General features: G+C 52.6%; 1 protein-coding gene across 4 annotated transcripts in view; it reads left to right on the forward strand.

Annotated features, from left to right (window-relative positions):
- The window catches only part of ITPK1 (inositol-tetrakisphosphate 1-kinase), a 155,343-nt gene that overhangs the window by 38,836 nt on the left and 89,526 nt on the right, over positions 1-26,981 (forward strand). The gene's annotated exons all lie outside the window — the stretch shown is intronic.

The following is a 26,981-nucleotide window of genomic DNA, read 5'->3' on the forward strand; positions in this document are numbered from 1 at the left end:
CAAGCCTCCTCCTACCTGGGCCGTTCTTGTATCATGACCCACGTGGTGTCATCTCCGTAGACCTCTCTTCTCCTGCCCCAGGGTGCGTCCCCTCCCCCGTCAGTCCTTTGCTCTCTGTGGCCGCATCTGATCTTCGCTCTGTTCCCCTGGCCCCTGGGGCGTGAACTGAGTCAGCAGGGCCTCCTGACCCCCTGTGTTGCCTCACTTTGGGTTGGACTTGGATCACGAGCTCACTGGGGCTTCCCTGATGGCTCTGTGGTAAAGAACCTGTCTGCAATGCAGGATTCGCAGGAGATGCCAGTTCGATTCTTGCATCAGGAAGATCTTCTGGAGGAGGAAATGGCAACTCATTCCAGTATTCTTGCCTGGAGAACCCCATGGACAGAGAAGCCTGGCGGGCTACAATCCCTGGCGTCGCAAAGAGTTGGACATGACTGACCACACACACATACACATACATGAGATGAGTTCATTAGCTGGAGAAGGAAGGATAGTTGGAGAGAGAAGCTCTCCTGGGGTGTGGAGCTTGCCCTGTGGGCCCCAAATGGATGACAAGCTCGGACAGCAGCAGTGATGCCAGGAGGCTGGGTCTGTCTGAGAGTGGGGAGGGGTGGGGGGCGGGGACACGCCAGGGGTGCCCGCTGGCCAGCTCTGTTCGTCCTGGCAGTGATGACTCGTGGGGGGATGGGAAGAGGGCCATTTCTCTCTGTGTGGATGTGAAGATGCCCTCAGACCCTTTGTCAGGGGCAGGCTGTGATGTTTGCACCAGAGGTTCTGCCTGACACCTAACAGATGCTTGGTGAGTCCCGAAGGTATCCTGGTTGGGCTCCCTGTCCTTACCCAGAGTGAGTCTGCCTGTGTGTGCAGCTTGGCTGGCGGCCCTTCTTCTACCTGGGGCTGCAGAGAGCGGAACCCAGACTAGGGCTGCATCAGGGCTGATGAAAGCCTGCCCACCCGCTAGAATATCTGAGGAAGGCTTTTATACAGCCTGCTGAGAAGTTCTCAGAATCCACCTTGTTAACTTCGGCTCCCCTCCTGCTCCCCACACCTGGCAGGTTCAGGGGGTGGGGCCGTCAAGCCGCTCTGCCCCTGGGACCCAGAGAGTGTGGGTGGTGGGTGGGGTGGGGCTGGGCGCCTCCGTCTGGCCACTGTGGTGGGCCGGCTGCTGAATTCTTCCTCCTGGCCTCCCTCTTCATAGCTTGTGGGTTGAACTTGTCACCCCGAGGCTGAGGTTTGTTTTGGAAGAGGAGGTCGTTTCTGGAAGCTTCTCAGCAGCTGTGTGTTTTTCATCCTGCCTCATCTTGGCTCTGCTGTTTCATGATCTGCGCTGAACTCTTTCTGTGGACCTCAGTTTCTCCATCCATCGAGATGGGGAGGTCCAAAGGATACTTAAAAGTAATGCTTTCAGCACCATTTTGATTGATTAGTAGTGGCTGCCCAGAGGATTTTAAAGCCTGTGAATGGCTGAGGACAGGGATGGATTGGTAATGCCTGCCTGGGGTCCAGCGGTGGGCAGAGCAGATGCAGCTGTCCTTCTGGAGCCTGGTGTCTCCTGCTCCAGGACACTTTGGCTTAATTTCATCTCTTAGTCGTCTTTGATGGTTTTCTTGGAAGCCGTTGATCCTTTGTAGATGCTGCTGTACTCACCACCAAAACCTAGACCCATAGCTGAAGCTATAGCTGGAAGTCACTGTGAAGGGCCAGGTACTTCCCGGAGGTTAGCTACAGCCTCCATCAGGGTCCACGGGGAAATTTCTCTTGGGAGCTGTTTTTAGAGGCAATGAATTCATGTGCTCATGAACAGCGGCTGCTTAAAAGGTGAAGAAGTAGGCCCTGTCCCCAGTAGCTGATCCCTGCTCACACCAGATCCCAGGCTATAACCCAGTGTGATGCTACCCCTCCCATGGGACGGGACAGGAGGAGGGCAGGCGGAGGGAGCCCCTGGAGCTTCAGGATGTGAGGGCCAACCCAGGGGTCAGTGTGTTCGCTTTGCACGGCTTCCCAGGAAGACCAAGACCTTTAATCCACTTAGTCTCTGGGTGGAACGGGAAACTGGAGCCATTGTTTTAGAATGTACCCGGCAGAAGAAGAGTTGTGAAATCTTTCTTGATGGGTCTGCTGTTCATTTGGGCGATGACTTGGGGGAGGAAGTGGCGGCTGGGGACCAGCATGAAGGCAGGCTGGATGCTTTCCACGCCAGGATCTAAAAATAAAACCCACCACGATGCCTCTCTGTTCACCTCCTCCTGGCATCCCTGCGTGTTTGGAGAACTTGAAATTTCAGGATATAGAGTAAAAACTCTTTGCAGAAATTGGAAACCAAGCCACTTGGCCTATTTTTTTTTTTTTTTTTTTCCCAAATCAGCCAAGCCTCTGTGCACCAGACTCCAGGCTGGTGGGTCCCTGGATGCTGGCGATGGGCAATAGCCAGTCGCTGGGGGGCAGTGATTAGAGGAAGGAGCAGAGTAAGCAGGCCATAGCTGCCACTCAATATTTCCCGTGCCAGGTGCTCTGAAGGGCATGGTCCTACCTTGTGCAGCCACCCAGTGATGTGAATGGCGTTTTCATGTCCATTTTACAGATTAGGAAACTGAGACTCAGAATTTTTCCCCTCGAGGAACTCAATTGGTTAAGTTTGTGGAGCTGAATTTGAGTGCAGTTGGTTTGTCTGTAAAGCCCATGGTTTTTCTGATAACGGGGTCTCTCCTGCATGTTTATAGATTGCTCTGCTTACTGCATGCTTTCATACCTGTTGTTACCTGGGCTTTGGCTCCTGTTAATATTTTAAAATGAAAAAGGATGTTGGGAACCAAGACTGTAAAATGGTGGTGAGACCTGCAGCGTGTGTCCTGGTCACAAGAGTTATTCTTCCTGCTGTTGAGCAGCAGTAGTAACACTACTACTACTCTAGCAAGAGAGCTAGCATTTATTGGGCACCACTGTCTACCAGGCAGTGATGCCATTTGCTGGAAGGAAGCATTTGTGTGTGACCTCTCCAGGGCAGGGGTGGGAACACACGGATGAAAGTTAGCCCTGCAGACCCTCGGCCTCCTCATCTGTCCGTTCCCACAGCTGATCTCATGGCTTTTGGTTCTTCCATATTCCAGTCAATACCTTGTATCCTCTGTCTTTTCAATTTTAGACATTTCAGTATGTGTACATCGGTATCACATTGTGACTTCCATTTTCATCTCCCTCAAAACTAATGACGCTCAATACTTCTTCATGTCCTTCTTGTCCATCCGTGTATATCTTCTGTGAAGTGTCTATTTAAATCTTAAAAGTTGGGTTGTTTTTTTTTTCACTAAATTTTAGGAACTCTTTCTATATTCTAGGTACAAGTCCTTAGATGCAGAAAAAACATTTGACAAAGTCCAGCGTCTACTCAGCATAAAATCCTAAGCAATCTAGTGGAAGGAAACTTCCCCAGTCTGACAAAGGGCATTGTGTAAAATTTCTACAGCTCATATCGTATGTAATGGTGAAAAAATAAGCTTTCTTCCCTGGGTTGGGAATGGTGAAAAAACATTTTCCCCCCTGGGTTGGGAAGGTCCCCTGGAGAAGGAAATGGCATTCTTGCCTGGAGAATTCCATGGACAGAGGAACCTGGCAGGCTACCGTCCATGGGATCACAGAGAGTCGGACACGACTGAGCGGCTGACACTTTACTTATATCCAGTGTTATATTGGAGGTCCTAACTAGTGCAGTAAGGACAAGAAAAGAAACAAATGGCATCCAGATTGGAAAAAAAAATTGAGTTTTGATAATAAATTACTGTAATTCTTGCCATAAAATTCTGAAGGAATTCAGAGAATTTGCTATGGTAAATCTCTTTCCATCTTTCTATGTATTTGACTAGGTGGTTTCAGCACTATAAAATTTGAAAAATGGAGATAGAATTGATAATAAACTCTGCTTTATTCTGGCAGTAGGTAATAGTCATCTGTGGCTTTGTGAAATAATTTAAAAGCATTACCATTCATCTCGTCTAAGATTTATTTCTAATAAAGTTTAATTTTTATGATTATTACCTATATAGATTTATATTTCTGCTGTATTGATTCTACTATTATGTGCTAATAGTAGTTGTAATAATAATTTAATCCAGAAGAAAAATTTTGACACTTAGACCTTTATGCTTACATGAAATTAAAAAATTGACATTTATATACATTTTTCTTTTTTGTCTCATAGTATGTTAGACTAATCAATGAAAAAGGCCTTCAAACATGAAATACAGTGATAGTGGAAATGTCTCAGGCATGTGGATTGGAAATTGGAGTTTGAGGAGGCAGAAGAAGCCTTGCTATCTTTCCAAGTGTTTAAGAAGCGTCCAATTCTGTAATTTTAAGATGGATGACGGTGGATCTTGAATTGCTATGGTATTTAGAATTCCACTGGGTCCATTTGAAAGAGACACAGTAACAGTTTTATTTTGAAATGTTAATATTTACAATATGTTGGAAATTACATCCTCTACAAGTATTTAAACTTACGATGAGAAATTTAGATGTCAGCTTGAAAATGTACAAATAGATACAGAGTTTTAAACATTTATTTTGGGGGGTTTGGATTGAAGGCCCGTGCTTGAGTGTTACCCCATTTGCTTCCCAGAACCAGGCCCTGAGACGGACACAGTCCCAGAGGGGGGTGGTCAGCAGCCCGGCTCTCAGGCCATCAGTGGCCCTGCCCCGAGGGGGCCACTCGGACGCTGGGGCCTGGGCCTCTGCGGAGACTCGGAAAGGCCTTGGTAGTGGGCTCGTCTGCAGGCTAACTGGCCTCCCCTGAAGTGGGTCTGTTAGGCCGAGAGATGCTTGATATTGATGAACACCTGCCGTTACCTGCTCAGGTAGCCTGAGAAGCCCCAGGTGAGCCCGAGTCCAGCAGGGCTGGGAGGACTGGGAGCCCTGCCCTGTGATCAGTGCTGGACTTGGCTAGAGCGTGGGTGGGAGAGTGTGACAGGAGGCCGGCCACCCCCGTGTCCTCAGGGGGCGCCTGTCATGGTGGTGATGGCCCCAGGTCCCCGCTGGGCTCAGTTTCCCCCTCTGTACTGTTGTGATGAGGGCACCGGATGCACAGACCCCGTTGACTCCTCCATTTCAGGTGGCCTCACTGAACCAATATGCGTGAAGTGAAGTGAAAGTTGCCCAGTCATGTCTGACTCTTTGCGACCCCTTGGACTATACAGTCTATGGAATTCTCCAGGCCAGAATACTGGAGTGGGTAGCCTTTCCCTTCTCCAGGGGATCTTCCCAGCCCAGGGATCGAAACCAGGTCTCCGGCATTGCAGGCGATTTCTTTACCAGCTGAGCCACAGGGGAAGCCCCAGTGAGCGTGAGGGTCCCTCATAGCTGGTAAATGCTGGTTGGGAAGACTGCCCCTTCCCCCTGCCCCTTGCTACAGGATTCAGCAAACCTTTTCCTGCTGGGTCCCAGGCTGTAGGTGCTGGGGACTCTCATGGGCCCAGGCCACATCCCTTCAGCTCTCTGAAGCCTACTGTTGTCATCCAGACCCAAAGAGGGTAGGAATCGTGGGCACAGATTGTCGGCACAGGCATGGAGGAGGGTGCTTACCCCACTTTTGTAAATCAGGAAGGCTTCCTGGAGGAAGGCAGGGTGAGCCTGGCTAGTGGCGATGAGCCTCGTCCACTTGACCGAGCCCAGCTGAGAGGTAGGGTTAAGCCCACAGCCCCTTCTGCTCCTGAAACATCTAGGTGTTGAGTGACTTAGGGCTGAGCACAGCACGTTCTCATGGCCTTTCCACCCAGTGAACCTTTGTCGGGAGAAAACATGCTGCAACGCTCGAGTCATCTGTGGCCTGGGGCTAAAACGTCAGCCTTGCAGGATGCCCTTCCAGGGAACATTTTTCACTCTGACCTGATCCACGGGGAAGGCTTGGGAGGGAAGCCGGTGGGTTTTCCGTCCCTGGACCCTATCTCTCTTTTCAAGGGCAACCCTGAATTTAGTGGAAGAAGTTCTGGTGGGAATATCGTGCCTATGTGGTCCCACCCGCCTTCAGCCGCAGCATCCTCGGGAAAATGTATTTTGCATCCCACCGTCTGCCCCGCCAGGTTCCGAGGGCTGTCTTTCACCAGTTATTTTCAAAGTGCAGGGGGGAGCAAGAGATGGCTGTTAGCAGGAGAGGGCTTGGAGTCTTATTTTAAAATGCAAATGAGCAAGCTGTAAGTGTGAGAAGTACAGTTGCTGCTTCTAGATTCATGGTCCCCTTTCCAAATTCCTTGAGAATTCAGAAATTACAAAACCCCCCAGTCTCTGGAGCAGCCGCTCTTTCTCAAGCAGGTTGAGGAAGTGAATCTGTTTTCCCAGCTTGCAGGAGTGAAGGGCGGGCTGCAGGTTCTTCCTTCAGGTTTCTCCAGAGTTATTGCTGCCTGAGATGTTGGAGCTCTTTGTGCGCGCCTTTCCCTTTTTCTGCACAAGCTGTTCAGGGCAGGAGGTTGGGTGGCAAAAGATGAAGTAGAAAGGAAAGACTAAGAAAGAGAGATTGATGCCAAGAACAGGCCATGTGCCCAGGGCACGTGGAGGACTGGGTGCTGGGCATCTGGAGTTGAAGGGGTACCGTGACAGTGGCCCCAAGCTCACGGGCAAGCCTGGAGGGTGGGAGGACTTGTCTGTGCCTTCGTGGGGGCCTGCAAGGACACGGGGGGCAGTGGGCATGGAAAGAGGGGAGTGGGCAGGAGGTGGGGAAGGCCTTGTGGGGAAATTCAGGCCTCTGGATACAGAATAAACCAGGCACAGGTGTGGGTGGGGAGGTGAGGTATTTGAATGCCATTGTGGGCAGGGAGCACAGCCTGTACAAGGAATCTGGGGCTGGGAGAGAGGGTCGTTTGTCTCCTGGTGGAGTGGTGTGGAAGCACCAGGCCTTGGCCACGAAGGAGTTGGCAAGCAGTTAGGCCAGACCACAGGAGGGCCAGGTGAGCTGTTGGTGGCCCGCTGGGTCAGGGGGGCATCAAAGGGCTTCTCCCTGGGAGAGGTGATGGGGGAGGGTCCCGCCGGGAGGACACGGTGGAGGCGGGGATTAGACATGGCCAGACTGGAGGGGGAAGTGCTGGGTCTTCTGGTCAGAGGCTGGGGCCAGGGCTTATCAAGGGTGCTGGGGTCTGGGCAGAACGGACGCAGTAGTGGGTGGCAGGGGAGACAGATGGCAGGGTGTGGTGCCTGGGCGGGTGTGGGGGGGTACTGGAGAGTGAGGAGGTCAGTCCTTAGACTGGGGGAGGGTGTGGCTGGTGCAGGAGGCGGAGCCGTGGGGAGGGGTTGCTGGTTCAGACAGTTGTGCTCAATGCAGGCGGCTCAGGTCAGCAGCCCCTCTCCCACAGACAGCTGGGAGGGGTCACATGGCTGGGGGAGTGGTACGCTTGCCTCCAAGGATTAGAGATGCGGAATTCTCCATTCAGCTTTAAAAAAAAAAAGTATGTTATTTAGTTAATAGTTTCACATGATCTATGATTCACATGATTCAAAAACAGTTTTAAAAAGCATGGAGTTAAAGGGGTCCGGTGATTAATCCCTAGCTGGGTTCCCTTTGCCACCCACATTCTCTCCAGGGTGGCCCAGCTGGCTGACCTTGGCGCCTCCTGGTTTTATTTCCAGGTAATTGGGGCTCAGGTAGGGTTGGACACCTGTGAACATCCTTCCTTCCACCTGCTCCCTCTGCTGGGTCCTCTGGAGCCCCATGTAAGGGACGTGGGGAATATCGATTGCCTTGGTGTTTCTTGGAGTCCTGACATCCCAGGAGAGCCCAGGGCAGCCAGCCGGCCAGCTCCTCATGGGCAGGAACTTCCTGAAGGCCACTTAAGTATGACCCCGACCTCTGACAGCAGACCCCAGCACCTCTGGGGAGAGTGGCCAAGGGGCTAGGAAGTTGGTTCCGCACAGAATGTTTTCACATGGCCGTTTGGGTCCATTGTTGAGATATACGTGGTGCTGGAGAAGACTCTTGAGAGTCCCTTGGACAGCAGGAAGATCAAACCAGTCAGTCCTAAAGGAAATCAACCCTGAATATTCATTGGAAGGACTGATGATGGAGCTGAAGCTCCAGTACTTTGGCCACCTGATGCGAAGAGCCAACTCATTGGAAAAGACCCTGATGCTGGGAAAGATTGAAGGCAGGAGAAGAGGATGACAGAGGATGCAGTGGTTGGATGGCATCACCGACTCAATGGACATGAGTTTGAGTAAACTTCGGGAGTTGGTGAGGGACAGGGAGGCCTGGCTTGCTGCAGTCCATGGGGTTGCAAAGAGCTGGACATGACCTAGCAACTGAACAGACTGCAGTTGTTCTTGGCTGAGTGCAACCTCCCGTGGAGCCAAGAGGTCTGGGTCTGAGTTGCCATTAGTCTGTTTTCTGACTGTGTGTGATCTCACTTTCCTCATCTTTGGAATGGGATGACCCTTAGCACATAGGACCTAAGACACCTAATAGAAACTCAAGGATTATGGGCTTATTTTCCCTCATCCTTGAGGGAACGGTGTGGTTTATGTGTGTGTGTGGTGGGGATACGGCTACAGGTGAAGCTGTGCTGCTTAGAAAAATATGTTGTCTTGTGCAAAAGCGTGGGATCTTTGTCCCCTTGCCTAAGTTAACACGTTTGGGTTTCTAACTATTGTAGATTTTTAACTTAATTCCTTTTTAAAAGATAGATTTTGTTGTTAAAAATTTGAGACAGATATTTATATCATTTTCAAAACACTGAAAATTATCTTTATTCTCATTTTACTTAACATACATTTAACGAATGGAGTTAGACATGTTTATCTGTAAGCATGATTATCAAAAGTGTTTTTTTTTAATATATAATCATGATCCACGGGGCTAGGGAAGCGTGTATTGGGGTCTGAGCATGTCACATGTTTTTAGTAGCCATGAAACAGAGACCACATTTTGGAGGGCAGCGTGGGAAAATGTTCATAAGTCGATGTAAGTGCTGTCAACATCTGCTGAATGGTTTCAGTTCTGCCAGTTTTATTTTTATTCTTGAGCTTTTCAGGCTTGCTGTTACAAATAGAAACCATCTCCGGCATCAGAGCGGTCCTGTGTGACTTCAGAGGGCTGTGAACCTCACTTCTGAGGTGTTCTTTCCTGGCCTTTGACTCTCTGAGTCCACTTGCATAAGTCCTTTAAATAGAAAGCACTCCGGTCAGGGAAGCTGGCCTCTGGGGGAGCCTGGCCCCTCCACACCACTCCACAAGTCGGGGTTCCATCTCCTAGTCCTTCTGCCGTTGGCTGGCTTTGTGATTTCTCTGGCCACTTGGGGGCTGTAACAAGCACATAAAAGCAAAGAGACGCCAGGAGGAACATGGGGAAATAGGAAGGGGTTAAAAGGGTTAGAGCGAGCCAGAAGCTAAGATTCCACTTTGAAAGTAGCTACCTGTTTCGAGGTTGTTCTGGAGTGAAGTTGTCTATAGAGTGTTACTCAAAAGCGTGATCCACCAGCCATTGCCCGGGATTGGGCTAGAGTGCCAGGCTGGAGCTGCTGAACCCGAATCCGCATCCCGCGTTGAGCGGGGTGCAAGGTACAGTTGCAAGAAGCTCCAGTGCAAACAGTTGGCGCCCATTCGAGTTGGGGAGGAGGCGCCTTCTGGGGCTGAGACTCTGTGAGATGGTGAATTGACGTGAAGATCCCAGGCGCACAACTGGCTGTGGGAAAGCAGGAGTGGAGACGGGCGGGCGTTGTCTTCTGCTCAGCTTCACGGACCACAGGGCATCCTTGCATCCAAGAAGCTGGCATCTCCCTCTCTAGCACCCTCCCCAGTTTCATGTTTCTGCTTATAGGCTTAGACCCGTTCAGATGTCACCTTGCAGGTGACCCCTTCCCTGCTCCCCCAGCAGACCTCCTTCCCCCAAGCTGGAGCTGCCCGTGGACCCGTCTTCCTGGGCCAGACCCTGCCGTCTCTGAGAAGGGTGGCACCGGGCCCTGTGTGTGCTCTGAGTTTGCTGAACTGAGCCGAGAACTTGCTATTAGGGGACACTCATGTGACCTAGCAGAGTAGGGAGGGGAGTATAGGGCATCCTTGTGTACCTGTCGCTCAGCTTGGTGTCCGTGACCACCTGGCCAGTATCACTTCTGGAGACCTTATTCCCCACCGGCTGGTCTGAAGCAGTGTCATCATTCTGTAAACTCATCTGAGAATGTGTCTCTGCAAAGTGAGGACCAGCCCTTATTCTTAACCTCTGGGCGGGCCATTCAGGGGGGGGGCTGGGACGCTTCCAGGTGATGGTTCTGGCCCCTGCACTGTGGCAGTTCCCTGGCCTCTGGGAAGCAAGTGAGGGGCCGCGTTATGTTCCGTCTGACCTCTGGGCCAAGGGTGACTGTTAGAAACCTGAGACATGGGACTTCCCTGGTGGTCCAGTGGTTAAGATTTTGCCTTCTAATGCAGGGGGTGTGGGTTCAGTCCCTGGTTGGGGAATTAAGATTCCACATGCCTCGTGGCCTCCAAAAAGCAAAACATAAGACAGAAGCAGTATTTTAACACATTCAATAAAGACTTTAAAAATGGTCCACATCAAAAAAAAAAAAATCTTAAAGTCTGGGATGTGTGTGAATTGATTGGGTCCCAGGAATTGCTCAAATTGGTGCCTCCCTAGGAGTGTTCATTATAAGGGAGTGAGAAAGTGAAAGTCGCTCAATCGTGTCCAACTCTTTGCAACCCTGTGGGGACTGTAGCCCGCCAGGCTCCTCTGTCCGTGGAATTTCCCAGGCAAGGATACTGGAGTGGATTGCCATTTCCTTCTCCAGGGCATTTTCCCAAACCAGGGATTGAACCCACCGTTTCCTGCATTGCAGGCGGATTCTTTACTGTCTGAGCCACCAGGGTGGGGGAGTGGTTCAAAGTAATGTGGACACAGCCTCACTGTGTTCCGGGAAGTTTTCTCAGCGCTTACGTATGTTAACTAATTTAATCCCTACAACAATCCAGAGAAGGACTGTTATTAGCGCTATTATTAGCCTTATTTGATGGATAAACTTTTTTTGTTTTGGTTTGTTTGTGTTCTGTTTCTGGCTGTGCCGTGCAGCTTGCAGGACCTTAGTTGCATGACCAGGGATTGAACCTGGGCCATGGCAGTGAAAGCGCAGAATCCTAACCGCCGGAGCACCAGGAAATTCCCGACGGATCGACTTTTATTCTCCATGCTTCACAGCTGAGGAAACCGAGTCCCGGAGAGCTCGCCCCAGCCTCGCAGCTGGCACGAGGCAGAGCTGAGCCCAGCTCGCTGGCGCTCTGGTTCCTCTCTTAACCTCCACACCCCGCTGCTGGTTGTGATTCTTTTCTGAAACCAGCGCTTCCTTGCAGGTCCTTTGCCCCGGTGTCTTGCTCTCTCCTGTCCTGATGCGTCTGATGCCCACGTGCTCTTTCTCAGACAAGCCCCATCTCGTCACAGCGCGGCTGCAGTGCCCAGGCTCCAGGGGAAGACCCTTCCTTGGAGGGGTCCATGAAGCCTTTGGCGGTTGGTTCCTACTCTAGGACTCCAACCCGGGCCACACCCTCAGGCACACCCCAGAGCACCCCATGCAGACCCTTAGCCTGCTCCTCCATGTATCCTGTCCTGGCAGCCTGCCTTAACCCCTCCTCCTGTTGGATAACTCCTTCATCTGTGTGACCAAGCTCACAGCTACTAGCTCCTCAAAGCCTTCATGGACCACCCCCGGCCAGGCCTAGAGAGCCTCTCCCTCATCTCTGCCCACATCCACCCTGTGGTCCCAACCTCGTAGGCACAGAAGCTCCCATTTCATGGGGTAATTACATATCTGGCAGCTTTTCCTTCTCTCCAGAGGCTCCTTAATGCCGTGGACCATGTCTTCTGGGGGCTGTGCCAGCCTGGCACGCAGTCTAGCTTGCAGACACTACTTATCAAGGAATCTTTGGAAGCCAGTGGAAAATAATTCAATAACATAGAAATATGTGAATTAGAAAAATTCCCTATTGTCTTATTCTCCAGAAATAAGCACTGCTAACAATTCTTTTTTTTTTTTTTTCCCCTCCCTACGTACGCCTGTACTAACTTGTTGTTGAGTCTCCAAGTTGTGTCTGAGTCTTTGCGACCCGGTGGATAGCAGCACACCAGCTTCCCGTCCCCCAGTATCTCCCGGAGTTTGCCCCCCCTCCTTTTTTCCTCTTTTCGTTCTCTAACGCCTAATTAAAAATCTTTTAATGTGTTTGAAATTGGGATGTGGACATTTAATGTGCTTTTGAGTAGAGGAAGTAGTGTAATAACATATTTGTACACTGTGGAGGGCTCCTCACCTGGGCTTGATGGTGTGTGAAGGCTGAGGCTGGGTGAGAGGCCTTGGGTTTTTTTTTTCTTTTCTTTTCTTTTTCCAGTAACAGGCTGCTGTATCACAGAACACCACTTTGAAAGGTCAGAAAGTATACATAAACCAGAGAATTCCCCCTTACACTCATGAAGCGCTAATTTCTTTTTAATAGTTTGCCATTTTAACTATTCCCAGAAAGAGAAAGCTGGGTTACTTTCATTTCTTTCATAGTCTAGGGATGTTCCTGCCTTTTAGTGTTCTGTATGCGTCACACTCTGTCTCTTTCCCTGAAGGACAGGTTAGTAAGATCGGATTAAATCAAGGCTGAGGAATGGAGGAGGATCAATGTTAACTGTCAAGCCCGCTGCTGTGAGTGTACACCGGGGTAGTTCTGAGGTTCCTGGTAGTGAGAGCAGGCAAGGAAATGAGATTAGCGGCCAATGAGGAAGAGAACTCCGAGTTCCTGGGAGGGGGAGTAGAGAACCATGCAGAGGACTGAACCTTCCTTCCTAAAATGTTGAAGAACCTCGTCAGTGTCACAAATAGGAAATTTTTCTCTTGCCCTGGACAGACAGGGGAATTAAAGAGAAGCAGAAGTTTGGTGGCCTGAGTACATCTTCCATGAGTCCCTGGTGCAGGGTCATTGTCCTTTTTGGAGGGGCTCTCCTGGACCCCACTTCCCCACTCCCTCTGCCTGGCCAGTGCCCATTCTCCAGCCCCCTGTCCACCTGCAGCTTCATTCTGGAGCCATCAGGATTGGCATTCAGCTGCCAGTAGCAGGTTGAAAATAACAGTGGCTTAAAATATATTTATTTCAGTCTTTTTGGCACCAGGGACCGGTTTCATGGAAGACAATTTTTCCACAGACGGGGGCGGGGGGAGAAGGGGGAACGGATGGTTTGGGGGTGAGTCAAGCACATTCCATTTATTGTGCACTCTATTTCTAATCTGATGCCACTGCCGATATGTCAGGAAGTACTGGTCCATGGCCCAGAGGTGGGGGACCCTGGGCTAAAATGAAATATTGGATGCAATCCTATGGAAAAATCCGAACAAACTCTTTTGGCCAACTCAATACCATGTTTATTTCTCTCTGTGTCAAAGAAGCTGGATGTAGGAACCTAGGGCTGGTGTGGGGGCTCCATAAAGTTGCACAGAATCCTTTTGCCTTTGTGCCACACCATCCTCTGCCCTGACTTTTAGGCTCCAGATCACCTCCTTGCTGAAAACAGCTGCTGGGGCTTCTGCCATGGCGTTTACATTCCAGGCTGTAGGAAAGTGGTCAGGGAATAGGGCACCCCGCCTCGTACCTGAGCCTGTTTTCCCTCGGTGACCTCCACAGAAGTCCCACGTTACACTGCTGCCTACATCGCCTGGGTCAGAAGTGTTCTCACAGGCACTCGATCCTGGCAGCCTTTTTGCTGGGCATGCCGTCACCTCGCATGTATTCGGAGAAGAGAGTGGGCCTGGATGTTGGGCTGCAGATAGCTCTGCCAGCACACTCAGGCTCTGGAATTAGTTACCCTCAAACTGGACAAGTTACCCTCAAAGAGCCATTGACAGGCAATACAATAAGTCCCCTATATACGCATGAGTTCCATTCCGAGAGAGTCCAACACAGCCTAGGTACCCAACTAACATAATCGGTTATATCGTACTGTACCGGAATAGGCTGATAATTCTTTTTGCACAAATAATACATAAAAAAACAAAAGTAAAGAAAACATTGTTAATCTTACAGTACACTAGTACAGTACAACAGTTGGCATACAGGGGCTGGCATCGAGTGAACAGGCAAGAAGAGGTACTGGCGGGAGGAGGGAGCGGAAGTGGGAGATGGTGGAGCTGAAGGTTTGTTAACAAGAGGAGCTGAGGGCCAGCTGCAGTTTCACTCACGTCTGACATTGATGGAACGCACGCTCGTATCTTTGCAAGTTTGCAACTTGAAGGTTCATACGTAGGGGACTTACTGTAATACAGGAACCAGCCTCAGGGAGTTGTTGTCAGACTGAGCTAGTGCCGCCAGGGAACAGCACAGGGCCTGGTACATGGCCGTCCTCAGAAGCAGCTGTTCGTTATTATTTACTGGAACTGTCATCCTCGTTGTCCTTGGGGCCCATGGAAATTAATATGAGTCTGAATGTTGTGCAGGTGAGCGATTGGATTGGTAGATGAGCCAAAATAGAAGGATCTCTCTTGTTTGATTTGTTATCACAAGTAAAGAAAGAGACAAGAAGCCAGAAATATCTACAGTGTAAGTTGCATTTGTCTGGTTTGCTTAGAACAGGGTTGACTGGGATGTTTTTCTTGCTGGGGTCCTGTGGGGTCTCCGCTCAGGGTGCCTTCCTGGACATGGCAGCCCAAGGCGTCTCCTTGGCGCTGGGATGGCGTGTCCTCTGAGGTTGGAGCTGAGTTTGCCCTGGCTGGGGGCAGGCTGACTTACTTCCTCTCTCTAGATGTCCTCGTGTTCAGCCATCATCGGGTGAAGGCATCACCTCTGAGGCGTGCTGACTCCTGACCCCCCCGGCTTCCCCAACCCTGCGTGCTAGCTTCCCACTGGCTGGGGGAGGCCCCAGGAGGCACGCACACCACTGAGATTTCATGACTGTCCCAAAGTTTGTCAACCCAGAGCTACAGCTTGGCTCCCTTTTAGCCACTCCAACCTCGAGAAGGCCCCTGGGAACCCCCGTGGTCCCTGCGCCTCTCTCCCAAGGTCTCTGATGGTTCTGTATGAGTGACAGGCAGGGGCCGCCCTTCCAGGGACCCAGTGGGTCTGGCTGCCCCGTCCCCCTTCCCTGCAGGCCGATTTTCCAGGCCGACGAGCCGCCTGAGTCTTGCTCTCTCTCAATGTTCTCAAGTGCCCTCAGAGCATACCCTATAAGGAGATTCCAGCTCACACTGTGGCCCGGGAACTTGGCGTGGAGCGGGGCTCACTCACCATTTCCACGGAAGCCACTTGGGAGGCGCTCAGCGGTCCAGTGGGAGTGGGAGGGTGGTGGCCTTCGTCAGGTGTCCCGGGGGGATCATGTAGGGCCACCAGCCTGGGCACTTGGGCAGCGATCAGCCAGGGAGATTGCCCCGGAGCTCTGAAATGCTCACAGAATGATTCCACAGTGCCCCGATGTCTCTGGGCTGGGCCTCCATGAACCAGCTCAGGCTGCTGCAGTGATAGTCTGGGCCTTGCCCATGTTCCCACTTGCCCGGTGAGAGCACCGAGGTTCAGGCGGGCAGAGGGTCTTTGCCCTGTGCCGCCCAGAGGGTGGGCCGCAGAGCTGGGACTGGATTCCAGGGAGCGCAGTGGTAAAGCCAGCGCCTGCTCTGTTCCTCCTTGCCTCCCCCTGGACTGAGAACTCAGTGACTGGGCCCCACCTCCTACTCCGACCAGCTTCTCCCCTCTGTAGCTGTGCAGTCCTAGGCAAGTGGCGAAACCTTTCTGAGGCTCAGCTACCAGATGGTGACAAGACTGATGAATGTGATGAGACCAGAGTAGGTAGGAAGGCCTTGCTGCAGGAGAGCCGTGAGCAGCCTGAAGCCAGGTCGGGCGCTGGTAAGGATCTTCCCACAGCTCACCGGTTTTCTTGCTCCTGAGATCACTTGAGGGGTCTTTTGAAGCCCATCCCTTTGTCCAGTGGGGGCAGAAATTGACCTGGACTCGGAGTCTCTCCCATCCCCAGTGGGTGGGTCCGCTGGGTCCCTGGGCGGGCAGGGTGTGGATTTCCTGGCATGGAAGCAGCCCTTGGCTCACTGCATGCTCCCTGCCCGGGCAGTATTTTTGCTGCAGGCCCTGCCAAGTGGAAATACGTTATTTACAGTGTTTTGACAGGAGCCCCAGAAGGCTGGATGAGAAAGGATGCCTTTGGGACTGAGCTAATGGCCTGGGAGTGTGGCCTGAGGGGAAGGGAGCCTGGCACAAGAGGAGGGGGAGATATGTGGTGGGGGTGAGGGCACCCATTCCTTGAACTTGATAAATGTGAGGTCCAGCCCTCCTCTAAGCCCAGGGCTTAATAAGATTATGTCTGAGTGAATATCCCAGGCTGCCCGTTCCCGGCTCCCACTGCAGTGAGGACAGGGGTGTCCCCAAGCCAGCTCTGGGCCTCTGCCTTCTTACTTTGCTGTCTGAGGCCTCAGCGCGGTCATTTGTCTGATGAGGACAAGGACCCCTGATGGGGAGAAGATGAAACACACCGAGGTGTGATGAGGCCAGGCCGGTCTGTCCACAGCCCAGCCCAGGAACCTTCTATAGCCACGCCGTTCTGGACCTGTTTGCTGCCTCAAAGAACATGAGTCTGCCGTGGGGCCTGGGCCCCTGCCAGGGCAGCACCTCCATCCCACGTGACTCTCTGATCCTCCAGAAGCGACTTGAAAATGTCTTTCAAAACGATCTGGGGCGGGAGTGGAAAGGTCCAGAAGAGCCTACTTTGTGACTGGTAGGAGCAAAATCTATTTACCTGTGGCCCAGAGATAACCAGCAGTCACCTTCCCGAACATCCTTTGAGTTTTTTTTTCTCTCCGTGTAGAAATGAAATGTGTTTATACACTTTAAACAAAATTATTTTCAGTTGACGTTTCCCGTTTTGTTAAACGTTCTGCTTAGGCTTGCTTTCTTAATGGCTGCATAATACTCTGTCAGCGAAGTTTCTGAATTCTGGTGGATGTTGGCCATGGTTCTGGTTTGTCACTATTGTAAATAGTGCTGTGGTGAACATCTGGTTCTGATATTGTTGGGGCAAGTCGGTGGTTATTTCTGTGGGCTATATGAATAATAAATCATATTTGTTTTTTCTTACAGCTTATGAAAAGTGTGTATGCCTTGGAGTTGGGGGTGGGGGGGAGGGAAGCCAAACATCCTCGGGAATTGCAGAAAGGGACTTTGTGTTTGGAGTTTGTCCTTCTGGATTTTTGGTTGCACTTAGGTTCTGCTTCTCTCTCATGCATCTTCTCTCTCCCCTCCTTTCTTTTCTCACCCACCCATCCCTGGAGCAACCCCCTGCCCCTGCCCTCCACAGCTGGAGGTTGGGGTGGGGCTGCAGCCCTGTTCACAGGCCCTGCTGTGTTTCTGATCTGGGGAGAGGCACAGAGAGCGGGGACCAGTGCAGAGGTGTTGGTCTCTGGGTGGGTGCCGTCCAGGACTGCCGGGCTGCAGGCGGCTTCTCTGGGCCCGTCCATCTACCCCAGGGTCCTCCTGCCCCCCTCCGCCGCCCCTCTCGCTGGCAGCTGCTCTGCTCCTCTTCGCACGTGCCTGCAGTTCTCCAGCCGAGGGGAGGTTCAGGCCACTGCTGAGAGCAGAGAGCGCCTGTCTCCCTAACCTTACCCTGCTTGGAGGCGGCGAGCATCCTGGTCAAGGGAGCAGCCTTATCCTCACACGTGCTGGTGGCTCCTTTAGCCGCAAGGCTATGGGTGAGATATTTGGCCTCTGACTCCAGACTCCTCGCGTGGAATGGGGTTTTCACGGCGCCTGCCTCAGAGGTCGAGAAGAGTCACTGAGCCGGAATCAGAGCGTCTGCTCCCCCGCCCGGCACGGAGGCCGTGTTCAGAAATCTGTGGCTGGCGGCCGTGTGTCGGGATTCACCCCTGTCCTTTGGCTGCCAGCTCGTTTTCGGGGAACTGAGGACTGGAAAGTTAGTTCCCGAGCAAGAATATCAAACACCCACACGCATGTCCAGTTCCCTTCAGGGTGGGAGAGTTGAGTGTAGCCCTGAGTCAAACCCTGCAGTGCTTCCTTCCCTGGTGGAAGGGGTCCAGCCCGGACTTTGGAGGAGGATTTCCGGCGTGGGTATGGGCCAGTGTCCTAGGGAATCCTGGCCACATGACTTTGAACCAGTTCCTGTCCTTGCTGAGCCTGGGTCCCTGTCCTTCTTGGGCATTTATACTTTTATCTTGGTAGTTCTGTGAGGTGGGATCTATTTATCCTTCTCCCCATTTTGCAGATGAGGAAACTGAGGCTCAGTTATGTCACTTGCCTAAGGACATATCTAAGGTCACAGAGCTCACAAGTATCACCCACTGGGGTCTCTGAACCCAGATAGACCTGAACTTCATGGGCCTGGGCTGCTCTAACCATGCTCCCCACCCTCCCCAGTGCCCACTGGACCTCCCTGGTTTCCCTTTAAAAACCTATTGTGCCTTTCGTGAATTTTCCGAGGGTGCTACAAACGCAGACCCGATGTCTTGAGAGGGCTTTTGCAGCAAAGCAGTCACCCCTGCTCCTGAGCTCCGTCCACTGTGCCCCATGCTGCTGCTCGCCAGTTCCAGCCTGTCACCCCTTCCTGCTGAGAAGGCCCGCGCCTGCCCGCCCTGCGTGGTGGTCCTGTGTTCATCTCTCCCTCCCATGTCTGTTCCCGTTGTTCTAATCCTGTAATTAATGTTCGGTGACTTGGAGAGTCTGATCAGGTGGCACCCGCGGGCGTCCCCACGTCGTGTGATGCTTGAAGTCAGGGTGGCTGGCGCCGGAGGCCCCAGGCCTGGGCAGCGGGAACCCTGGGCCCATTCTCCCCAGGAGGTTGGGCTGGCCTTGGTTCCTCCTCTGTGGAATGGGCTGCTGGCCCTGATGGGATCTCACTCTCCCTCCTGTGAATCTCTGACTCTTCAGAAAGCAGTGGGTAGAAAACCTCGCAGTCATCCTCTCCATCTCTGTCTCCTCACTTCTCAGCCTTTCATCTCGAAGTCAGCCTGCGGAGGTTGCCGCACCTGCCCTGCAGAGGCGGAGAGCTGAGCCCTCCTGGGCTGTGCATGAGTGTGAGTGTGTGAGTGAGAATGTGTTGATCTGTTTGAAGCAGGCCCCTTTGATGCTCTTTAAATAGGGCAGCTTTCTCGAGAATTCAGCTAGCTCCCCACATCAGACCTCACTTGGGTGCAGCTGCTGTTGTGTGTAGCAAATGCACTTGCGGCTGCTTCTGTGGGCGCAGTGGTCTGGAATCAGCTGCCCCGGGTTCCCTCTGGGAACTTTGACCAGCTGGGTGACCTTGGGCAAGTCACTGTGCTTCAGGCTCTGTGCTGACGGCAAGGCTCAGCATCCTGATGGTGTCGGTCAGACTCTCCCCTTTGGGAGGATCAGGTGCTGAATAAACTGTAAAGCGCCCTGTGAGGTGAGCGGACGTGCGGATGCGCTTTTCCCAACAGCATCCAGCTTCGGAGGCTCAGGAAGCAGTCCTGGCAAAGCCCGGTTTTCAGCCTCGTGGCATCATGCTCAAAAAATGCTTGCACGTGGCTTATTCAACTTTAAGAGGGGGCACATTCTGAAATGGGTTGTTTATTGTCCAAGTTGGATTTTTAATTTCTCATAAACTCCCCACAAATTGCTGTAGTATGTCTATATTTATTGAATCTGTCAGGATTGTTTATGGCTCTGAGGCCTGGGCTCCCGTGTTTGTGGGCTGTTGCCCTGACGACGCCAGGGTCTGAGCTCCAGAGGGGAGGCCCCGCCCCCAAGGTGGCGTGGAAGGTTCTGGAAGGGCGGGCGGTGTGAGGTCGAGCTGTGGCTGCTGCACTTGGGTCGGGCGAGGTGGTCAAGACTGCGGGTTCCGTGCCAACTTTACCTGCCCACTGCGGGCCCCCCCTTCCCCTGGGGGGTGTGCCGCTCCCGCCTCTGAGCTGTGCCCCCTGGTCCTTGCTGCTCCGAGTGGGTCTGGGGACGGGCAGCGCCTGCCCTCTGGGGCACCCGAGGGGGACGAACGCACATGCTCCCCAGACCTGCCAGGTTGCCGCCTGCAGGGCAGCAAGGCAGCAGGTGCCCACTCACCTGTGCCCACCACAGTGTCACTGGGCGACCTCCTCGGGGCACCCCCGGGGCTCCAGTCCTTAGGGCAGAGCCCAGAGGCCTTAGCCTGGCAGTTCTCTGTCTCCACCACCACCCTACCCTGAGATATTTCCAGCTCCATCTCCCCCACTCCCCTGTGCCCTGCTGCATCTTTCCCCCCGCTACCCTCCCCAGCCCCGCCATCCCTGGCTCTGCACACGCCCATCTCCACTTGCCATGCCTACCCAGCCTTCTCTTTTTGGGGGATTACAGGCTTCTTGGAACTGACAGCTCCTGAGACATCTCCTCCTTGAAGCCCTCTCTGCTTTCCCCAGACCGGGTCGGGTCCAGCTTCTCCAGACCCATTGTGATCCAAAGGCCGGAGCTGCCCGAGCCCCAAGGGCTGCTTGACCTGCTTGCCCCGCTCTCTCCCCTCATTCTGGGTGCTCTGACTGTCCCTTCTCCTCCTGGGGGCTTGGCCTGCAGCCAGCACTCAGGAATGCCCTGCAGTCAGCCGGCCTTCACACAGCCGAGACGTGAGGCTGGACTTCTCCCAGGAGCCTGGATGCTCTGTCCTGAGGAAGGGCCATGGCATATCTTGAGTTTCTGAGGGCTCTTGGCCTTTAGTCAAGGCCTGATTGGCATCTGGGGCTGAGGACTGGGTGAGAATAGAAAGGCATCTGTAGGAGGAAAGACAGCGGAACAGCTGACAGATGTCCAGTGCCCCTGTGCAGGTGGGAACGCTGGCGCTCGGAGCCTGGCCTGTGTGCGTTCATTGAGTCTCTGCTTTCATTGAGTATAACTCAGCAGTGAACAGTCCCTGCCCTCTTGGAGTGTCCACGTCCAGAAGGATAAGAGACTGAAAACAGATAAAACGTATGAAGTGAGTGAGAAGGCGCAGAGCAATAGGGAGAGAGAGAAAGCAGGGTAAAGTGCTGGGGATTGGTGTGGGATTTTGGAGCATGGCTTGCTTAAAGCTAAGCATATGCTTGCCCTTTGACTCCCCCAGTTCCACCCCAGGCATCTCCCCAAGAGAAAGGACCGCTGTGCCCATTGAAGGACAGGCATAGGCTGTTCTAAGCAGCAGCAGTCATAATAGCCTCAAAGTGGAAGCAGCCCCAGTGTCCACGCAGTGGAGAGTGGGCGTCACAGTCACATGGCGGAATCCTGTGCAGTGATGACGATGAACCAAAGGCCACCACGTGCAAAACACGGGGTCCCATGGATGCGCGGCTCGGACCCGGTAGAGCACTGGTCGTAAATTCCTGAACCCGCGACACTACCGGGGGTGAGTGGGGAGGTGTGGTAGGCAGACTAGTGGTGCCTCTGGGGACAGGGACCGGGTGGAGACCTGTTGGGCCTGCTGGGGTCTTGCAAATAAATGTTCTCTTCTCAGCCTTGACCTTGGTCATCCTCCTGTGAGTATTCACCAGGCTGCTCGCTGTGATATGCTTTTTTCCTTATTGTATATTATACTTCAGTAAAAGGCTTATAAAAGCTTATAAAACATAAAAGGCAAAAAACAAGTGATGGGAGACAGAGGGTGTGCTATTTTCTATAACGTGCACCCTTGGGTTCTCTGTAGAACGTTGGTGGAGCAGGGACATGGGTGTCCCTCTGGGGGTTCCCTTGGGAGAAGGGGCTCCTCTCACCGTGGGTGACAGTCTCCAAGGAGTGGCTGTCTGGTAGGAAGTTAGCAGCCCTGGGTTGTTAAGGCAGACACGGGGAGGGAAGATGGTGAAAGCTCAGTTGGAATGAATGAGCCGCTGGATGGGCTATAAGGAGGTACCTTTAGGAACGCTCGCTTGTCCATGCCCCATCTTTCCCTCACACATCAGTCAGTTGTGACTGTTAATTCTCTCTTCCGGAGGTCTCCCCTGAGCCCCAGAGCTGTGTGGTCTTCTTACCTGCCGACTCTGAAACCTGGCTGTCCTGCCCACCTCCTGAGCGTCACCCCAGGCTCCACAGAACACCTGAATCACAATCACCTTTTTTTTTTTCTTAAGATTTTATTATTCAGAGTGGTTTTAGGTTCAGAGCAAAATTAAGTCAAGAGTTCCGTGTACTCTGTACATACACTCACACACACATACACTCACACACACACACACACACACACACACACGGCCTCCCCCATTATCACCCCCCACCAGAGTTCCTCATTTGTTACAGCTGATGAACCCACGCAGACACGTCATCGTCTCCCAAAGTCCACAGTTTACACTGGGGTCCTCTCTTGATGTGGAGCTTTCTGTGGGTTTTGACAAAGGTATAGTGGGTTCCCAGGTGGCTCAGTGGTAAAGAATCCTCCTGCCAGTGCAGGAGATGCAAGAGACTTGGGTTTGATCCCTGTTGGGAAGATCCCCTGGAGTAGGAAATGGCAACCCACTCCAGTGTTTTTGCCTGAGAGATCCCATGGACAGAGGAGCCTGGTGGGCTGCAGTCCATGGGGTCACAACAAGAGTTGGACTCGACTGAAGCGACTAAACAGCAGCAAGAATATAGTGGCAGGTATCCATCATTACAGTGTTGTGGCATACACTCTATGGTGTCATGTCGTTTCACTGCCCTAAGAACCCTCTGTGTTCCTCATATTCATTTTAAAGTATTTAAGGAAAAAAAAATTCACACTTATACTGATGAGGCAGCATTAATTAAGTCAAGATCTCGGGTTGGGTCCCGAACATTTGTTGTTCAGTCGCTCAGTTGTGTCCGACTCTTTGCGACCCCGTGAACTGCAGCACGCCAGGCTTCCCCGTCATTCAGTGTCTCCTGGAGGTGATTCTGAAAGGCAGCCAGGTTGAGGCTGGCTGTGATTCTCAAACTTGAGTGTCACCAGAATCCCCAGGAGAGTGTCTTCCACCAGACGGCCAGCCACATTCCAGAGTCTCTGAACCAGCAGGCCTGAGGGGCTGAGAATTTGCGTCTCTGATAAGCTTCCTGGTGATGCTGATGCTGCTGGTCTGAGGATCCCCATCTGGGAACCACTGGCTTTAAGCAGTGGTGGCAAAGGATGTGATGAGGCCTCAGAAGCTCTGAGTCCTTTGGGGGCATCTGGGGGACTGTGCCCAAGGCCCTTTCCTAGATTGCATGTCTGCTGTCAGAGTGGGAGACTGGGCATTTGCTCTGTGCCTGAGCTCACGTGCTCCTGTCATCAGCCCCTTGGAGATCCTGGGTTTGGGAGGAAGATGGTGATGCAGGCAGGTATTATGTTGAGTGCGGGGTGGGCCAGGGGAAGGGGTGGGTTGCTCACAAGCCAGGAGGCTGGTTACTTCCAGCTCTCTGGACTACTCTCAGGCAAACCCTGGGGGTTTCTTTCTGTACTTTCACCAGGATAAATGAGACCTCCCCCCGACCAGAGTAAGGATACCCCAGACCAAGCCTCCCTGGGTGGGGGTGTCAGCCAGCGTCTGACACCAAGGCATAGACTTTGTGCAGAGTCCAGGGTCCCGGGATCCTGGTGGGAGAAGCAAAAGCTGCCATAAATCTGCCTGGCATCAGGAATAAAAGACCTTCAGGAGAAACTCAGTCTGCTCTGCTCGGCCTTCTAGAAGCCCGGCAATAAAATCAATGTAAATATAGCTAACATTTGGGAGTGGTTTATAAAGCACTTGAAAAAAATCCCTCATGTAAACCCCAAGACAGTCTTACAAGCCGTGGAGGTGATTAATTACCCTGTCTGTCAGATGTGGAGACTTCAGAGTCACAGAGCTGCTAATTGGCAGAGCTGGGACCTGAACCCACGGTGCTTTCTGCTCTCAATCCTCCCCCACCTCCATGTGGATCCCCAGGCAGAGAGTGAGGCTCCTCCCCGGCAAGCTCCAGTGACCAAAAGGATGAACTGAAGATACTAATGCTCTCAGGAGTAGTGTGTGCTAGAATTTCTCATAACAGGGTTATTCCTGACAGTCCTCACTCAAAAGGTATGGAAACCACCACCCCACGTGTGCGACAATGGCGGAGATTGGCAGGTTACTCAGCTCTCAGATGGAAAGACCTGCTACGTCTGCTATTTCCCATCTCCCACGCTGAGGAATTGTGAGGCCCAGGGTGGTTTCCAAGCTCGTTGGATTAGGGCTGGCAAGCGGGGATACAGCCCAGCAGTTTGAGTAGAACCCTCAAGAACCTCGAAGGAGCACCTACTTTTTTGAGGGCGGCATTTCTGTCCCCCACATGCAACAGGCTCCCTTCAGTCATAGATGCAACTCTTTTATCTGTTTTTGATTTGAGGGGGATTTTCTTTTAAGCCGGACATCGCAGGTCAGGGAAGGTTTGAAAACCACGCGTGCGGGGAGCAGGGTGGGGGAGTTTGGAGGTCGGGGTGCAGCAGAGCCAGGGCCCTGGAACCGGCGGCCCCCTCCCCCAGGCCCCAGGCTTTCCGGTACTGTGTGTGCAGAGTGCTATTGGTGAGATGAGCGGCATGGCCAGGGCAGTGAGGTGCGGGGCGTGGAGTCTGGCTGTTGTCGGCTTGATCTGTCCGTCAGGCATTCATTCATCTGCGTGCTGGGCCAGCTGGGCGCTGTGCCGAGCACTGGGATGTCGTTGACAGTCCTCAGGGAGCTTCCTGGCAGTGGGAAGACAGAACCTGGCTTTGGGAGACCCTGAATCTCTTTCAGCACCTCTCAGCACCATTTTCCAAGAGCCGAGCATTTTAATCTCCTGCGCAGGTACTTTTGCAGGTCTCGTGTCTGCTGACGGGTCACCATCACTTAACTTCATCCAAGACCATGGTGACACCACCTACTGGACACTGCTGGTCGTGGTGGCTCTGCAGCAGGGTCTGCTGTGGAGTTTGTCCCCAGATGGAGTCTGACTCCATCTTCCAAGAATTATGCTTGCCAAACCTCTCCAGGACTTTGATGTGCCGTCTTTCTGAGTGGGAGAGGGAATAAAAGGAGGAAGTGTTACTCATCCGAGGAGGGGCACGGGAGCCAAGTAGGACCTCGCGGTGTGGATGGTGGAAGCTTTCAGAGACCAGCTGCAGGAGATGCCCACCAGAGACCCCCGACTCCTGATGTCAGCCTTTGGTTCTCCTGTGGTGGACCTGCTGCAGTGGCCACTTGGGGATCTTGGAGAACTGTCTGGAACGAGTGGTGCTCATGAGCACAGGGCTCTGTGTGCAGGACAGAGACCTGGTGGATTACAGGGCAAGCTGCCATGGAAGGACCTGCCACCCCACTGCACAGACGTGGCCCAGATAGGAGGGGCCATATCCTGCCCGCTCGAGGCTTTTGCAAGACAAGGCTTTTACAAACGCCAGTTCAGTTTTGATTTTTCACGCAGGCAGCAAAGATGGGAAAACTAGCATAACCACTGGGCTTTCTTTAAAATGTGCTTTGTGGGGGCCCCCAGTGCAGCCCAGCCCTCCTCGTGTAAACTTGCATAAACTTGCAGATCAGCCAGAGCAGTTTGCTTCTATTTAAGGCAGTGAGAGGCTCTCCTCCAGTTCGGCTGTCCCCCTGGCTTCTGCTTTGCCCCAGGAAGGCTGGTCCTCACGTGATCTTTGCACCCGGGTGAAGCTGAGTGGGGGTGCACTTGTCTGCCCCCACCCCGAGCAGGCCTAGAGTGTCTGGGGAGTATCTCTGTTTGCAGGCACTGTGTGTTGTATCTCGACTCCCCACCATCCCTTCCAAACCTGCTTCCTCTTCTGTTTTCTTGGATCGTAACGAAGGCGCTGCCTCCCGTCTCCCACCCAGGCAGCTGGCCCAGGTCCCTCTTCCCTCCTTGTCCACAGCTTGTCAATTTCAGGCCCTGTTGATCTCTCCCTTTGCATGTTTCCTCGCCCATCCCCACCTCCATCCTTCACTCGCGGGTCCCCTGTCACCCCTCACCCAGCACTGCCACCCCTCTGACGGGTGTCCCTGCTGCTTGGCCAAGTCCTTACCTGTGGAGTCATCACTCATCAAGGCTTACCTGTGTCACACCCCTGCCCTCCTTGTCTTCGGGTGAAAGTCTAGCTCAAGAACCGCTTACCATGCTCTTCCCAGTGTTGCCTCTGCCACTCCCCAAGTCACACGCAGCAAACCCTTAACAGCCCCATCTCTGTGCCTGCACACACCTGTTGTGACCTAACTTGGCACACCTGTTTTCATTCTTCAGATGCAGGTCAGGTGTGACTTCTGTGTACCCTCCTCCACCCCCGACCCCACACCAGGAGACCACTCACTCCTGGGGATGGCTGCTGGCCTGGCCCAGAATCCCTGGTCTCCCTCTGAACCCTTAGCCATCTAAAGTTGACCAACACCCCCACCACCTCACCACCTTACCCCTGAGGTCCTCAAGGGCACTCATTTCAGTACTTAGTGAAGAACTTGGCACGTGTGGGCATGGGGAGAGGCTTGATGAGTGATTCTATTTGCTGATTTTACCCTAAGGTCACTTAGAAGCCACAGACCAGTGGTGTTAGTGTGGAAAGTTTGGATGCCCCAGGGGTTGACTATTAGGACTTATGTACATTTGGACATATGTTAAAAAAAACCACACAAATTGTCCTCTGTGTATGATAAAACTTAAAGGCTGTTTAGGCTCTTAAGCTACAAATTTTCAACTTGAAAAGAGACTTAAGGAAATGTGAATGCATATTGGGTTGGCCAAAAAAATTGAGTTTTCTCATAACACCTTACAAAAAACCTGAACTAACTTTTGGGCCAACCCGATAGAATTTATTAGCATGGATGTCTCAGAAAATCTAAGTGTGAAGGGTTTTAGGCCATCAAGGACTCAAATTTATGTCATCAGAAGTGTTTCTTCACTTTTCAGGCTCTTTGTGTAGGTTCTTTCAAGGCAGGCTTTGCCAAGACGTGTGAAAAAGATTGCCAGCAACTCCATCCCAAAAGCTCAACAACCTCATAGGAAGCAAGTATGACTTTCCTTTTGCCGTGAGTTCTGGCAAAGCTCCCAAGGCTGGCTGCTGTTTGCTGGTTCTGATTAGTTTGACTTGAGTTACATGTCTATTATGTTCCTTACCTGGGGCT

Source organism: Cervus canadensis, chromosome 17 (assembly GCF_019320065.1).
Source record: "Cervus canadensis isolate Bull #8, Minnesota chromosome 17, ASM1932006v1, whole genome shotgun sequence".
Lineage (NCBI taxonomy): Eukaryota > Metazoa > Chordata > Mammalia > Artiodactyla > Cervidae > Cervus > Cervus canadensis.